Raw genomic sequence first — 15,418 nt, forward strand, 5'->3', positions numbered from 1 at the left:
CCTCCATCCCCACCTTCCTCCCCTCCTCACCTTCCTCCACTCCCCACCTTCCTCCCCTCCTCACCTTCCTCCATTCCCCACCTTCCCTTCCTCACCTTCCTCCCCTCCCCACCTTCCTCCACTCCCCACCTTCATCCACTCCTCACCTTCCTCCACTCCCCACGTTCCTCCCCTCCCCACCTTCCTCCCCTCCCCATCTTCCTCCACTCCCCACCTTCCTCCCCTCCCCACCTTCCTCCCCTCCTCACCTTCCTCCACTATCCACCTTCCTCCCCTCCCCACCTTCCTCCCCTCCTCACCTTCCTCCCCTCCCCGGAAACTGACCCCCCATCCTGGTGGGTCTTGAACCCCCGCGGACACATCCGGTCCATAGTACTCTCCTGCCGGTCAATCTCCACATTCCTCCCTTCCGCCAAACTCTCTACCTGTTTCTTGACCAACCCATCCAGTCTCTACTCCACCCCGGCCTCTCTCTCTCTCTCTCTCTCTCTATCTACCCCTCCCTATCTCTCCTTCCCTCCCCGATATCTCCCCATTCGGGCTGACATCCCCATCTCTCTCTTGCCCGCTCCGCAGGAGAAAGAGAAGCCCCACGAGGGGATGCGCCCGGTCCGAGCCATCTTCATGACAGACGGGAAGATCCTCACCACCGGCTTCGGCCGCAATGACTGAGCGGCAGGTGGCTCTGTGGGACCCGGTGAGTACGGGGAGTAGAGTGGGGTGAGAGGGATGGGGGGAATGAGGGTAGAGGAGGTGACTGTGGGACCCGGTGAGTACGGGGAGGAGAGTGGGGTGAGAGGGATGGGGGAATGAGGGTAGAGGAGGTGACTGTGGGACCCGGTGAGTACGGGGAGGAGAGTGGGGTGAGAGGGATGGGGGGAATGGGGGGTACAGGTGGTGGCTCTGTGGGACCCGGTGAGTACGGGGAGGAGAGTGGGGTGAGAGGGATGGGGGGAATGAGGGTAGAGGAGGTGACTGTGGGACCCGGTGAGTACGGGGAGGAGAGTGGGGTGAGAGGGATGGGGGGAATGAGGGTAGAGGAGGTGACTGTGGGACCCGGTGAGTACGGGGAGGAGAGTGGGGTGAGTGGGGTGAGAGGGATAGGGGGAATGGGGGGTACAGGAGGTGGCTCTGTGGGACCCGGTGAGTACGGGGAGGAGAGTGGGGTGTGAGGGATGGGGGGAATGAGGGGTAGAGGAGGTGACTGTGGGACCCGGTGAGTACGGGGAGGAGAGTGGGGTGAGAGGGATGGGGGGAATGGGGGTACAGGAGGTGGCTCTGTGGGACCCGGTGAGTACGGGGAGGAGAGTGGGGTGAGAGGGATGGGGGAATGGGGGGTACAGGAGGTGGCTCTGTGGGACCCAGTGAGTACGGGGAGGAGAGTGGGGAGAGTGGGGTGAGAGGGATGGGGGAATGAGGGTAGAGGAGGTGACTGTGGGACCCGGTGAGTACGGGGAGGAGAGTGGGGTGAGAGGGATGGGGGAATGAGGGTAGAGGAGGTGACTGTGGGACCCGGTGAGTACGGGGAGGAGAGTGGGGTGAGAGGGATGGGGGGAATGGGGGTACAGGAGGTGGCTCTGTGGGACCCAGTGAGTACGGGGAGGAGAGTGGGGTGAGAGGGATGGGGGGAATGGGGGGTAGAGGAGGTGACTGTGGGACCCGGTGAGTACGGGGAGGAGAGTGGGGGAGAGTGGGGTGAGAGGGATGGGGGAATGGGGGTGGGGGAGGTGATTGTGGGACCCGGTGAGTACGGGGAGGAGAGTGAGGAGAGTGGGGAGAGAGAGGATGGGGGGAATAGGGGTGGGGGAGGTGAATGTGGGACCCGGTGAGTACGGGGAGGAGAGTGGGGTGAGAGTGATGGGGGGAATGGGGGTAGAGGAGGTGACTGTAGGACCTGGTGAGTACGGAGAGGAGAGTGGGGAGAGTGGGATGGGGGGAATGGGGGTGGGGGAGGTGACTGTGGGACCCGGTGAGTACGGGGAGGAGAGTGGGGAGAGTGGGGTGAGAGGGATGGGGGATGGGGGTGGGGGAGGTGATTGTGGGACCCGGTGAGTACGGGGAGGAGAGTGGGGAGAGTGGGGAGAGAGGGATGGGGGGAATGGGGGTAGAGGAGGTGACTGTAGGACCTGGTGAGTACGGAGAGGAGAGTGGGGAGAGTGGGATGGGGGGGAATGGGGGGTGGGGGAGGTGACTGTGGGACCCGGTGAGTACGGGGAGGAGAGTGGGGAGAGTGGGGTGAGAGGGATGGGGAATGGGGGTGGGGGAGGTGATTGTGGGACCCGGTGAGTACGGGGAGGAGAGTGGGGAGAGTGGGGAGAGAGGGATGGGGGGAATAGGGGTGGGGGAGGTGAATGTGGGACCCGGTGAGTACGGGGAGGAGAGTGGGGAGAGAGGGATGGGGGAATGGGGGCAGAGGAGGTGACTGTGGGACCCGGTGAGTACGGGGAGGAGAGTGGGGAGAGTGGGGAGAGAGTGATGGGGGGAATGGGGGCAGAGGAGGTGACTGTGGGACCCGGTGAGTACGGGGAGGAGAGTGGGGAGAGTGGGGAGAGAGGGATGGGGGGAATGGGGGTAGAGGAGGTGACTGTGGGACCCGGTGAGTACGGGGAGGAGAGTGGGGAGAGTGGGATGGGGGGGAATGGGGGGTGGGGGAGGTGATTGTGGGCCTCGTGAGTACGGGTTGGAGACATGGGGTGAGAGGAATGGGGGTGGGGGAGGTGGCTGTGGGCCTGGTGAGTATGGGGAGAGGGAGAAAGAGATTCATGGAGGAAAGTGGATAGACTGAGGAGAGAGGGGTATGAGAAATTTGGAGGGAGAGAGTGTGTAGATGGAAAAGAGAGATAGTGAGGTAGGCAGAGAGGGGAGAGGAGGATGGGAAAGTAGGAGTGAGAGAGAGGAGTTGAGGCTGAGGGAGGGTGAATGAGAATGGAGAAATGAGTGTTGAGATGAGGGTTGAGGTGGAAAGAGGAAGGAAGGGAGAGGAGGGAATGTTGGAGGATGATTGGGGGAGGGTGTCGATGGTCAGGGGGAGGGTGTGTGACATTTTTTTCCTGTCAATGGGTGGGGAAACGTTGTGGGGGGAGGGTTTAATGGCTGACTATCATGTCCTCTGACCCTTGCCAAATTGCTCCCCACCCTGTCCCGTCCCAGAAATCAATGGACAACCCGTTGTCGATGCAGGAGATCGATGTGAGCAGTGGTGTGATGATCCCTTCTACGACCCGGACACAAACATTATCTACCTGTGTGGCAAGGTGGGTGTGTGGGGGGCTGGTGGTCAGGGCGGGACGGCCACGGAGAATGGAAGGAGAGGGGAACTACAATGAGAGATTGTAGGGATAGGGAAAGCTGTGTGTGACTGACGGGTGGGATGGGAAGATGAAGGACTGTGGGGGGGTGAATGGTGGGAGGAAGGAGGTACAGCGAGGGGTGGGCAGAGGGGAGAGGCGGCAGGGGAGTTGAGTAAGTAGGGGGAGATGTGTCGCCAGGAGGAGTGTGGGAGGGAAAGGTGAGGGGTCAGGGAAGGGAGGTGAATAGGTGGTGGGGGAGAGGATGTGAATGAAGGGATTGAGGGTGCAGGGGTTGTGAGTGAATGAGGGTTTTGAGGGTGGAGAGGGGTGCGAGTGAATGAGGGATTGAGGGTGGAGAGGGGTGCGAAGTGAATGAGGGGATTGAGGGTGGAGAGGGGTGTGAGTGAATGAGGGGGTTGAGGGTGCAGGGGTTGCGAGTGAATGAGGGGATTGAGGGTGGAGAGGGTGTGAGTGAATGAGGGGATTGAGGGTGCAGGGGTTGCGAGTGAATGAGGGGATTGAGGGTGGGGAGGGGTGCGAGTGAATGAGGGGGATTGAGGGTGGAGAGGGGTGCGAGTGAATGAGGGGATTGAGGGTGGAGAGGGGTGCGAGTGAATGAGGGGATTGAGGGTTGAGAGGGGTGCGAGTGAATGAGGGGATTGAGGGTGGAGAGGGGTGCGAGTGAATGAGGGGATTGAGGGTGGAGAGGGGTGCGAGTGAATGAGGGGATTGAGGGTGGAGAGGGGTGCGAGTGAATGAGGGGATTGAGGGTGCAGGGGTTGCGAGTGAATGAGGGGATTGAGGGTGGAGAGGGGTGCGAGTGAATGAGGGGATTGAGGGTGGAGAGGGGTGCGAGGTGATGAGGGATTGAGGGTGCAGGGGTTGCGAGTGAATGAGGGGATTGAGGGTGGGGAGGGGTGCGAGTGAATGAGGGGATTGAGGGTGCAGGGGTTGCGAGTGAATGAGGGGATTGAGGGTTGAGAGGGGTGAGAGTGAATGAGGGGATTGAGGGTGCAGGGGTTGCGAGTGACGGATTTGAGGCTCTGTGGACCAGATTCTGGGAATTGCTCCTTTATCCAGGTTTGTGGGTGTCTAGTGGGGAGGTGATACTCTCCCTCATTCCCCAACTGCCCCCTCCCCCAGCTGCAGGTACTGATCCCGTCACTGAAACACTAAAGCACAGAGAGGATGGACCTGTCCCCGATACCCCTCGGGACTTCGATGGTTGAAGCAAGGCACCTTGCCCCTCTCGCCCATGAAGGCTGACACTTGCCCTCCTGGTGCTGCCCTTTGATGAACACAGCACGGGAATGGCCGCCGTGGTTGTGTAGGGTTTCGTGCAACCATATCACAGCTCGAGGCATTCTGCCGTTCAATTCCAGCACTGTCTGTAACGGAATCTGCCCGTCTCCCCGCAGAACGCATGGGTTTCCCCTGGGTCATCCGGTTTCCTCCCACCGTCCAAAGACGTAGCGGGTAGGCTCTTTGGTCTTGTAAATTGCCCAGTGATTGGGTTAGGGTTAATTCGGTTTGCTTGGGCAGTAAAATAAGTAAATCAAATGCCAACCGAGCGAGCGCCAACTGAAGCGAGCGCCTTCCGCCAGCAGCCCGGCGAATTCACGTGATCATTCAATAGTTCGCAATCGTTTACTGTTCCTAGATGTTCGTATAATCACATTTGTCTCTAAATGTTCAGTGGCTTTTTAGTAGTTTGTAGTCTAGCTGGTTCTGGAGTCATAGAAAAATGCAGCACAGAAACAGACCTGTCGGCCCATCTAATCCATGCCAATCCATTTAAACTTCCTACCCCCATTGACCTGTACTGAGACCATGGCCCTCCATACCCCTACCATCCATGGACCTATCCAAACTTCTCCGAAACTTTGAAATCCAGTGCCCAAGCACCACTTGTACAGGCAGCTCATTCCACACTCTCATGACCCTCTAGGTGAAAAAGTTTCCCCGCATGTTCCCCTTAAACTATTCACCTTTCACCCTTAACACATGGCCTCTGGCTGTTGTCCCACCTAACCTCAGTGAAAAGGCCTGCTTGTATTTACCCTATCCACACCCCTCATAGTTTTGTATAGCTCTATGAAATCTCTCCTTAAACTTTTAAATTCCAAGGATTAAGACCACAAGATATAGGAACAGAAGTCGGCTATTTGGCCCATCGAGTCTGCTCTGCCATTCAATCATGGGCTGATCCAATCTTTCCAGTCATCCCACTCCCCTGCCTTCACCCCAAACCCTTTGATGCCCTGGCTAATCAAGAACCTATATATTTCTGCCTTAAATATACCCAGTGATTTGGCCTCCACAGCCCCTCGTGGCAACAAATTCTACAGATTTACCACCCTCTGACTAAAGTAATTTCTCCAAATCTCAGTTCTAAAAGGACGTCCTTCAATCCTGAATTTGTGCCCACTTGTCCTAGACTCCCCCACTATAGGAAATAACTTTGCCATATCTAATCTGTTAAGTATTAACCTATTAAAAATTTCCTTATAAGTCACATCCTCTGGACATAGCAACAACCTTGTAAATTTTCTCTGTACTCTTTCAACTTTATTACATCCTTGTTGTAGCAGGTGACCAAACCTGCACACAATACTCCAAATTAGGCCTCACCAATGTCTTATACAACTGCAGCATAACATCCCCTCTCCTGTACTCAATACATTGATTTATGAAGGCCAAGGGGCCAAAAGCTTTTGTTACAATCCCTTCTACCTGTGACACTACTTTCAGTGAATTATGGATCTGTATTCCTAGATCTCTTTGTTCTCCCACACTCCTCGGTGCCCTCCCGTTCACTGTGCAAGGCCCACTCTGGTTGGTCCTACTGAAGTGCACCACCTCACCCTTCCATACACCAAATCCCATCTCCCATTTTTCAGCCCAGTTTCCCAGCTGATCTAGACCACATAGTCTAGATCTAGAGAGTCTCTCATAGTCTTCCTGGCTGTACATTACATTCCCAATCTTGGAGCCATCTACAAATTTGCTGATCCAGTTAACCACATTATCATCCAGATCATTGATACAAATGGCAAACAGCAAAGAACCCAGCACCGATCCCTGTGGAACTCCACTAGTCACAGACCTCCAGTCAGAGAGGCAACCCTCCACTGCCTGTCGGCTTCTCCCACAAAGCCATTGTCTAATCCAATTTACTACCTCATGTTGAATGCCAGGACCTTGTCAAATACCCTGCTAAAGTTCATGTAGAAAACATCCGCTGCTGTGCCTTAATCAATTTTCCTTCCACAAAAAACTATAAATTTGGTTAGACACAACCTACCATCCACAAAGCCATGCTAACTGTCCCTAATCAGTCATGTCTATCCGAATACTCACTTAGAATACCTTTCAATACTTTTCCCACAACTGATCTCTGGCTCACTGGCTTATTTATAATGTTCTGGTTTTTCTTAGAGCCTTTCTTAAACGGTGGGACAACGTTGGCAAGCCTCCAGTCCTCTGGTACCTCTCCTGTCTTTAAGAGTGATTTAAATACCACTGCGAGGATCCTGGCCATTTCTGCACTTGCCTTCCGTAGGGTCCGATAGGCGAGCTCGGAAACACCGTTGTTAGGCCCTGGGGATTTATCCACCCTAATTTGCCTCAAGACAGTACACTCCCCTCCTCTGTAATCTGTATCAGGTCTATGACGGAACAGGTCCTTCAGCCCAACTCATCTGTGCTGACCAGGGTGTTGCTCCTGTTAGTCCCACATCCATCTTCTCACAGCTCCCATCGGGCAGGAGGTACAGAAGCCTGTACAGCTAAAGGACCTGTTCTGTGTTAGATCACTCTGTGAGAAGGGAGACTGACCCGGGCAGGAAAGAGAATGAATGATGCATAGGCTTTCTTCTGTTTGTTTTTACCTTTGAGGTCCATGTCTAGAGATCCCTCAAAGATGCCGTACAAGTTGTTAACAAGGTTGTTGGCCCAACTGGCATGGCTGAATCTCTGCCTCAGTCCAGCAGGACCGTGACCTGTCCGATCACTTTGCAAGAGAACCTGCTATTTCTGTCTGTTTGTGATTTTATTTCTTGTAAGATCTGTCGATGTGTTTCTGTGAATACTGTGTCGCTGATATTGCTGCAAGTAAGTTTTTCATTGCATCTGTGCCCATCTGACGATAAACTGCACTGCGATTTCAACTGGCATGATTCTGCCACTGTCTGTGGTACCAGGGGGAGCTGTACCTATCATCAATAATCCTCCACCAGGGCCATGATTCTTAAGACCATAAGACATAGGAGCAGAATTAGGCCATTCGGCCCATTGAGTCTGCTCTGCCATCCCAACCATGCCTGACTTATTATTCCTCTCAAACTCAGTTTCCTGCCTTCTCTCCGTAACCTTTGATACCCTGACTAATCAGAAACCTATTAACCACTTTAAATATACCCAATGACTTGGCCTCCACTGCCCCTGTGGTGCTGGACTCCTCAGATTTACCATCCTCTGGCTAAAGAATACCCTCCTCATCTCTGTTCCAAAGGGGAAAATCTTGTACTGTGAGGCTGTGCCCTCAGGTCCTAGACTCCCCCACTATAGGAAATATCTTCTCCATATCCACTCTTTCTGGCCTTTCAGTATTCGGTAAGTTTCAATGAGGTTCCCAGCTGAACTCCAGTGAGTACAGGCCCGAACCATCAAATGCTCCTCATATATACCTGAGCTCTCTCCAATGCTAGGCATATCCTTTCTTAGATAAGGGGCTCAAAGCTGCTCACAATCCTCCCAGCGCAGTCTGACCAATGCGTTATAAAGCTCTGCATTACATCCTCGCTTTTATATTCTGGTCCTCTCTATGTAAATGGTTGGGGGTCAGAGTTGGTGGGTCAGGTAAGTAAGAGAGAGGGCTGGGAGGGAGCAGGGTTGGAGGTGGGGTGTTTGAGGTGTCAGGGTCGCAGTGGGAGGAGGATGTCCCCTAACCTCAGTTCTACCCTTACACAGGGTGACAGCAGCATCCGTTACTATGAGGTGACAGACGAGGCTCCCTACGTCCACTTCCTCTCCATGTTCTCCAGCAAGGAATCACAGGAGGGGCATCTGCTACATGCCCAAGAGGGGCCTTGACATCATGAAGTGTGAGATCGCCAGGTACAGGGAGACGGGGAGTTCCATCCCGGGCTGCTTACACGGTCCCACAGGCACAGTCTCAACATGTGCAATACAGCTTGGCATACACAGATGAGTTCGCAGTCCGAGACACGATCCCACGTACACAGACCAGCATGCGGTCCCAGACAGTCAGAGACACCCACATAGACATGCTTCCACGTACACAGGCACAGAGTGCAGACACAGTCCCAGAATGTCTGAGACTCCCCCAGCACACGTCCCGGAGTGTCTGAGACTCCCCCAGCACACGTCCCGGAGTGCCTGAGACTCTCTCCCAGCACACGTCCCGGAGTGTCTGAGACTCTCTCAGCACACGTCCCGGACTGTCTGAGACTCTCCCAGCACACGTCCCGGACTGTCTGAGACTCCCCCAGCACACGTCCCGGACTGTCTGAGACTCTCCCCCAGCACACGTCCCGGACTGTCTGAGACTCTCCCCCAGCACACGTCCCGGAGTGACTGAGACTCTCCCCCAGCACACGTCCCGGAGTGTCTGAGACTCTCTCCCAGCACACGTCCCGGAGTGTCTGAGACTCCCCCAGCACAGGTCCCGGAGTGTCTGAGACTCCCCCAGCACACGTCCCAGAGTGTCTGAGACTCTCCCGCAGAACACGTCCCGGAGTGTCTGAGACTCTCTCCCAGCACAGGTCCCGGAGTGTCTGAGACTCCCCCAGCACACGTCCAGGAGTGTCTGAGACTCTCTCCCAGCACACGTCCCGGAGTGCCTGAGACTCTCTCCCAGCACACGTCCCGGAGTGCCTGAGACTCTCTCAGCACACGTCCCGGACTGTCTGAGACTCTCCCAGCACACGTCCCGGACTGTCTGAGACTCCCCCAGCACACGTCCCGGACTGTCTGAGACTCCCCCAGCACACGTCCCGGACTGTCTGAGACTCTCCCCCAGCACACGTCCCGGACTGTCTGAGACTCTCCCCCAGCACACGTCCCGGAGTGACTGAGACTCTCCCCCAGCACACGTCCCGGAGTGTCTGAGACTCTCTCCCAGCACACGTCCCGGAGTGTCTGAGACTCCCCCAGCACAGGTCCCGGAGTGTCTGAGACTCCCCCAGCACACGTCCCAGAGTGTCTGAGACTCTCCCGCAGAACACGTCCCGGAGTGTCTGAGACTCTCTCCCAGCACAGGTCCCGGAGTGTCTGAGACTCCCCCAGCACACGTCCAGGAGTGTCTGAGACTCTCTCCCAGCACACGTCCCGGAGTGTCTGAGACTCTCCCAGCACACGTCCCGGAGTGTCTGAGACTCTCCCAGCACACGTCCCGGAGTGTCTGAGACTCTCCCAGTACACGTCCCGGACTGTCTGAGACTCTCCCGCAGCACAGGTCCCGGAGTGTCTGAAACTCTCCCGCAGCACAGGTCCCGGAGTGTCTGAGACTCCCCCAGCACACGTCCCGGAGTGTCTGAGACTCCCCCAGCACACGTCCCGGAGTGTCTGAGACTCTCCCAGCACACGTCCCAGAGTGTCTGAGACTCTCTCAGCACACGTCCTGGAGTGTCTGAGACTCTCTCAGCACACGTCCCGGAGTGTCTGAGACTCTCCCAGCACACGTCCCGGAGTGTCTGAGACTCTCCCAGTACACGTCCCAGAGTGTCTGAGACTCTCTCAGCACACGTCCCGGAGTGTCTGAGACTCTCTCCCAGCACACATCCCGGAGTGTCTGAGACTCTCCCAGTACACGTCCCGGAGTGTCTGAGACTCTCTCCCAGCACACGTCCCAGAGTGTCTGAGACTCTCCCAGCACACGTCCCGGAGTGTTTGAGACTCCCCCAGCACACATCCCGGAGTGTCTGAGACTCCCCCAGCACAGGTCCCGGAGTGTCTGAGACTCTCTCCCAGCACAGGTCCCGGAGTGTCTGAGACTCTCTCCCAGCACACGTCCCGGAGTGTCTGAGACTCTCCCAGCACACGTCCCGGAGTGTCTGAGACTCTCCCAGCACACGTCCCAGAGTGTCTGAGACTCCCCCAGCACACGTCCCGGAGTGTCTGAGACTCCCCCAGCACACGTCCCGGAGTGTCTGAGACTCTCCCAGCACACTTCCCGGAGTGTCTGAGACTCCCCCAGCACACGTCCCGGAGTGTCTGAGACTCCCCCAGCACACGTCCCGGAGTGTCTGAGACTCCCCCAGCACACGTCCCGGAGTGTCTGAGACTCCCCCAGCACACGTCCCGGAGTGTCTGAGACTCCCCCAGCACACGTCCCGGAGTGTCTGAGACTCCCCCAGCACACGTCCCGGAGTGTCTGAGACTCTCCCAGCACATGTCCCGGAGTGTTTGAGACTCTCTCCCAGCACATGTCCCGGAGTGTCTGAGACTCCCCCAGCACACGTCCCGGAGTGTCTGAGACTCCCCCAGCACACATCCCGGAGTGTCTGAGACTCTCTCCCAGCACACGTCCCGGAGTGTCTGAAACTCCCCCAGCACAGGTCCCGGAGTGTCTGAGACTCTCCCAGCACACGTCCCGGAGTGTCTGAGACTCTCCCGCAGCACAGGTCCCGGAGTGTCTGAGACTCTCCCCCAGCACACGTCCCGGAGTGTCTGAGACTCTCCCAGCACACGTCCCGGAGTGTCTGAGACTCCCCCAGCACACGTCCTGGAGTGTCTGAGACTCCCCCAGCACACGTCCCGGAGTGTCTGAGACTCTCCCAGCACACGTCCCGGAGTGTCTGAGACTCCCCCAGCACACGTCCCGGAGTGTCTGAGACTCCCCCAGCACACGTCCCGGAGTGTCTGAGACTCTCCCAGCACATGTCCCGGAGTGTTTGAGACTCTCTCCCAGCACACGTCCCGGAGTGTCTGAGACTCCCCCAGCACACGTCCCGGAGTGTCTGAGACTCCCCCAGCACACATCCCGGAGTGTCTGAGACTCTCTCCCAGCACACGTCCCGGAGTGTCTGAAACTCCCCCAGCACAGGTCCCGGAGTGTCTGAGACTCTCCCAGCACACGTCCCGGAGTGTCTGAGACTCTCCCGCAGCACACATCCCGGAGTGTCTGAGACGCTGTCCTTTCTCTGTTGCAGGTTCTACAAACTCCACGAGAGGAGGTGTGAGCCTATCGTGATGACGGTCCCACGTAAGGTGAGTCCAAGGTCCCAGACGCTACGCTGAGATGCTCGCATTCCCTTTCCCGGAACAGATACATGGAGACCAGGGCACAGACGCTCCATCTCTCTGTGCTGACTGGATCACACTTTTGTTTCCTGCCCTGTTTTTTAATTACAAAAAATATTTATTTCAATTTCTAGTTCTATTTACAATATTACTACAAAAAAGCTAGAGACTAACACTAACCGAATCAAAGTTTCATGCTACTGTTTGGGAGTTTGTACATTTTCTCTGTGAGCGCATGCGTTTCCTCCGGCTGCTCTGGTTTCCTCCCACAGTCCAAAGACGAACCGGCTGATAGGTTAATTGGTCATTGTAAACTGGCTCATGATTAGGCGAAGGTTGAATCGCGTGTTGCAGGGTTGCAGACAGCACAGCATGAAGGACTGTGAGAGCCTGTTCCACGCAGAATCTAAACCAATCAATTAATTCATTAATTTGAATTTAAAAATTAAATGGTTTTTTATTTCCCCATCGTTTATCCCATTTTTTCCCAAAATACATTTTTTGTCACTGCTATATTGTACTTTGAACTACAACATAGAACACTACAGACCATTCGGCCCATTATGTAGTACCAACCTTTTAACCTACAAGACCAATGTAACTCTTCCCTCTCACACAACCTCCATTTTTCTATCATTCAGGAATCTTTTCAATGTCCCGAATGTATCTGCCTCTACCAACACCTCTGGCAGTGTGTTCCACACCCCCAGCACTTTCCTTATAAAAAGCCTACCTCTGACATCCCCCCTGTAATGCCCTCCAATCACTTTAAAGTGATACCCCCTCGTATCGGCCATTTCCACCCTGGGGAAAAGCCAAAGACTGTCGACCTGATCTATCGTACGTCTCTTATCATCTCGTAGATCTCTATCAATAACAAAACTACAGACAATAACAGTGATTCAAACAGACTAAATTAAAATGTTCCCATCCTGATCTAGGGTGACATTTATTCCCTTTTTTAACAAGCATATAGTTATTGCAACTTTTACATTGCTCCAATATTACTACAAAAACACTACAGACAGTAACAGACCAAATAAAAAACTTCCTATCCCATCTCTTCCCATTCCTATCAATAGACAATAGACAGTAGGTGCAGGAGTAGGCCATTCGGCCCTTCTAGCCAGCACTGCCATTCACTGTGATCATACACAATCAGTACCCCGTTCCTGCCCTCTCCCCATATCCCTTGACCCCGCTATCTATAAGAGCTCTATCTAACTCTCTCTTGAAAGCATCCAGAGACTTGGCCTCCACTGCCTTCTGGGGCAGAGCATTCCACATATCCGCCACTCACTGGGTGAAAAAGTTTTTCCGTATCTCTGTTCTAAATGGCCTACCCCTTATTATTAAACTGTGGCCTCTAGTTCTGGACTCACCCATCAGCGGGAACATGCTTCCTGCCTCCAGTGTATCCAATCCCTTAATAATCTTAAATGTTTCAATCAGATCCCCTCTCATCCTTCTAAATTCCAGTGTATACAAGCCCAGTCGCTCCAATCTTTCAACATATGACAGTCCCGCCATCCCGGGAATTAACCTTGTGAACCTACGCTGCACTCCCTCAATAGCAAGAATGTCCTTCCTCAAATTTGCAGACCAGAACTGCACACAATACTCCAGGTGGGGTCTCACCAGGGCCCTGTACAGCTGCAGGAGGACCTCTTTACTCTGATACTCAATTCCTCTTGTTATAAAGGCCAGCATGCCATTAGCTTTCTTCACTGCCTGCTGTACCTGCATGCTTACTTTCATTGACTGATGTACAAGAACACCTAGATCTCATTGTACTTCCCCTTTTCCTAACTTGACTCCATTTAGATAGTAATCTGCCTTCCTGTTCTTGCCACCAAAGTGGATAACCTCACATTTATCCACATTAAACTGCATCTGCCATACATTTGCCCACTCACCCAACCTGTCCAAGTCACCCTGCATTCTCATAACGTCCTCCTGACATTTCACACTGCCACCCAGCTTTGTGTCATCGGCAAATTTGCTAATGTTACTTTTAATCCCTTCATCTAAATCATTAATGTATATTGTAAACAGTTGCGGTCCCAGCACCGAACCTTGCGGTACCCCACTGGTCACAGCCTGCCATTCCGAAAGGGACCCGTTAATCACTACTTTTTCTTTCCTGTCAGCCAGTCAATTTTCAATTCATGTCAGTACTCTGCCCCCAATACCATGTGCCCTAATTTTGCCCACTAATCTCCTACGTGGGACTTTATCAAAAGCTTTCTGGAAGTCCAGGTACACTACATCCACTGGCTCTCCCTTGTCCATTTTCATAGTTACATCCTCAAAAAACTCCAGAAGATTAGTCAAGCATGATTTTCCCTTCATAAATCCATGCTGACTCGGACTGATCCTTCTACTGCTATCCAAATGTGTCGTAATTTCATCTTTTATAATTGACTCCAGCATCTTTCCCACCACTGACGTCAGGCTAACTGGTCTATAATTCCCTGTTTTCTCTCTCCCTCCTTTCTTGAAAAGTGGGACAACATTAGCCACCCTCCAATCAGCAGGAACTGATCCTGAATCTATAGAACATTGAAAAATGATTACCAATGCGTCCACAATTTCTAGAGCCACCTCTTTAAGTACCCTGGGATGCAGACCATCAGGTCCTGGGGACTTACCAGCCTTCAGACCCAACAGTCTATCCAACACCATTTCTTGCCTAATATAAATTTCCTTCAGTTCATCCTTTACCCTAGTTCCTTTGGCCACTATTACATCTGGGAGATTGTTTGTGTCTTCCCTAGTGAAGACAGATCCAAAGTACCCGTTCAATTCATCTGCCATTTCCTTGTTCCCCATAATAAATTCACCCGTTTCTGCCTTCAATGGCCCAATTTTGGTCTTAACTATTATTTTGCTATTCACATACCTAAAGAAGCTTTTACTACCCTCCTTTATATTCTTGGCTAGTTTACCTTCGTACCTCATTTTTTTCTTGGCGTATTGCCTTTTTTGTTATCTTCTGTTGCTCTTTAAAAGCTTCCCAGTCCTCCGGTTTCCTGCTCATCTTTGCTATGTTATACTTCTTCTCTTTTACTTTTATACTGCCCTTTATTTCCCTCGTCAACCATGGCCACCCCTTACTCGCCTTAGGATCTTTCTTCCTCTTTGGAATGAACCGATCCTGCACCTTCTGCATTATTCTCAGAAATACCTGCCATTGTTGTTCCACTGTCTCCCCTGCTAAGGTATTGTTCCATTGAACTTTGGCCAGCTCCTCCCTCACAGCTCCATAGTTCCCTTTGTTCAACTGTAATACTGACACATCCGATTTTTCCTTCTCCCTCTCAGATTGTAGGTTAAAGTTCCTTCCCCATCCTTCCCCTTCTGATGCACCATCAATAACTGTTGGAAACGTGAGTCAAGGTAGGCTTTCATTAGCTGGAAGAAAGCACCGTCAGAAGCAAGAGCCCACCACACAACATCCTGGAGACTGAGGGAGGAGCAGTGCCTCCAATCGCCTTTATACCGGGGTCTGTGGGAGGAGCCACAGGAGCAGTCAGCGGGGTGGGGGGGGGGGGGTGTCCAGACAGGTATATGTAGTTCACTACACCTTCCCATCCCTATCCCATCTCTTCCCATCCCTATCCACTAGAGACAATAACAGACTAAAACAGAGTAAATTAAAAGCTTCTCATCCTTATCCATTTATTCCCTGTGATACCCAATGGTTCTGCAACACCTCTATTATCACCTGTGAAGCACCCGTGTCACATGTAAAACAGCCCTGTGTCACCTGTGTCACATGTAAAACAGCCCTGTGTCACCCGTCACATGTAAAACAGCCCTGTGTCACCCATGTCACATGTAAAACAGCCCTGTGTCACCCG

General features: G+C 53.5%; 1 pseudogene; it reads left to right on the plus strand.

Moving 5' to 3' along the window:
* LOC132382864 (coronin-1A-like) overlaps positions 1-15,418 on the plus strand; it is a 55,424-nt pseudogene that overhangs the window by 29,904 nt on the left and 10,102 nt on the right.

The sequence above is a fragment of the Hypanus sabinus genome, chromosome 29, assembly GCF_030144855.1.
Source record: "Hypanus sabinus isolate sHypSab1 chromosome 29, sHypSab1.hap1, whole genome shotgun sequence".
Taxonomy (NCBI): Eukaryota; Metazoa; Chordata; class Chondrichthyes; order Myliobatiformes; family Dasyatidae; genus Hypanus; species Hypanus sabinus.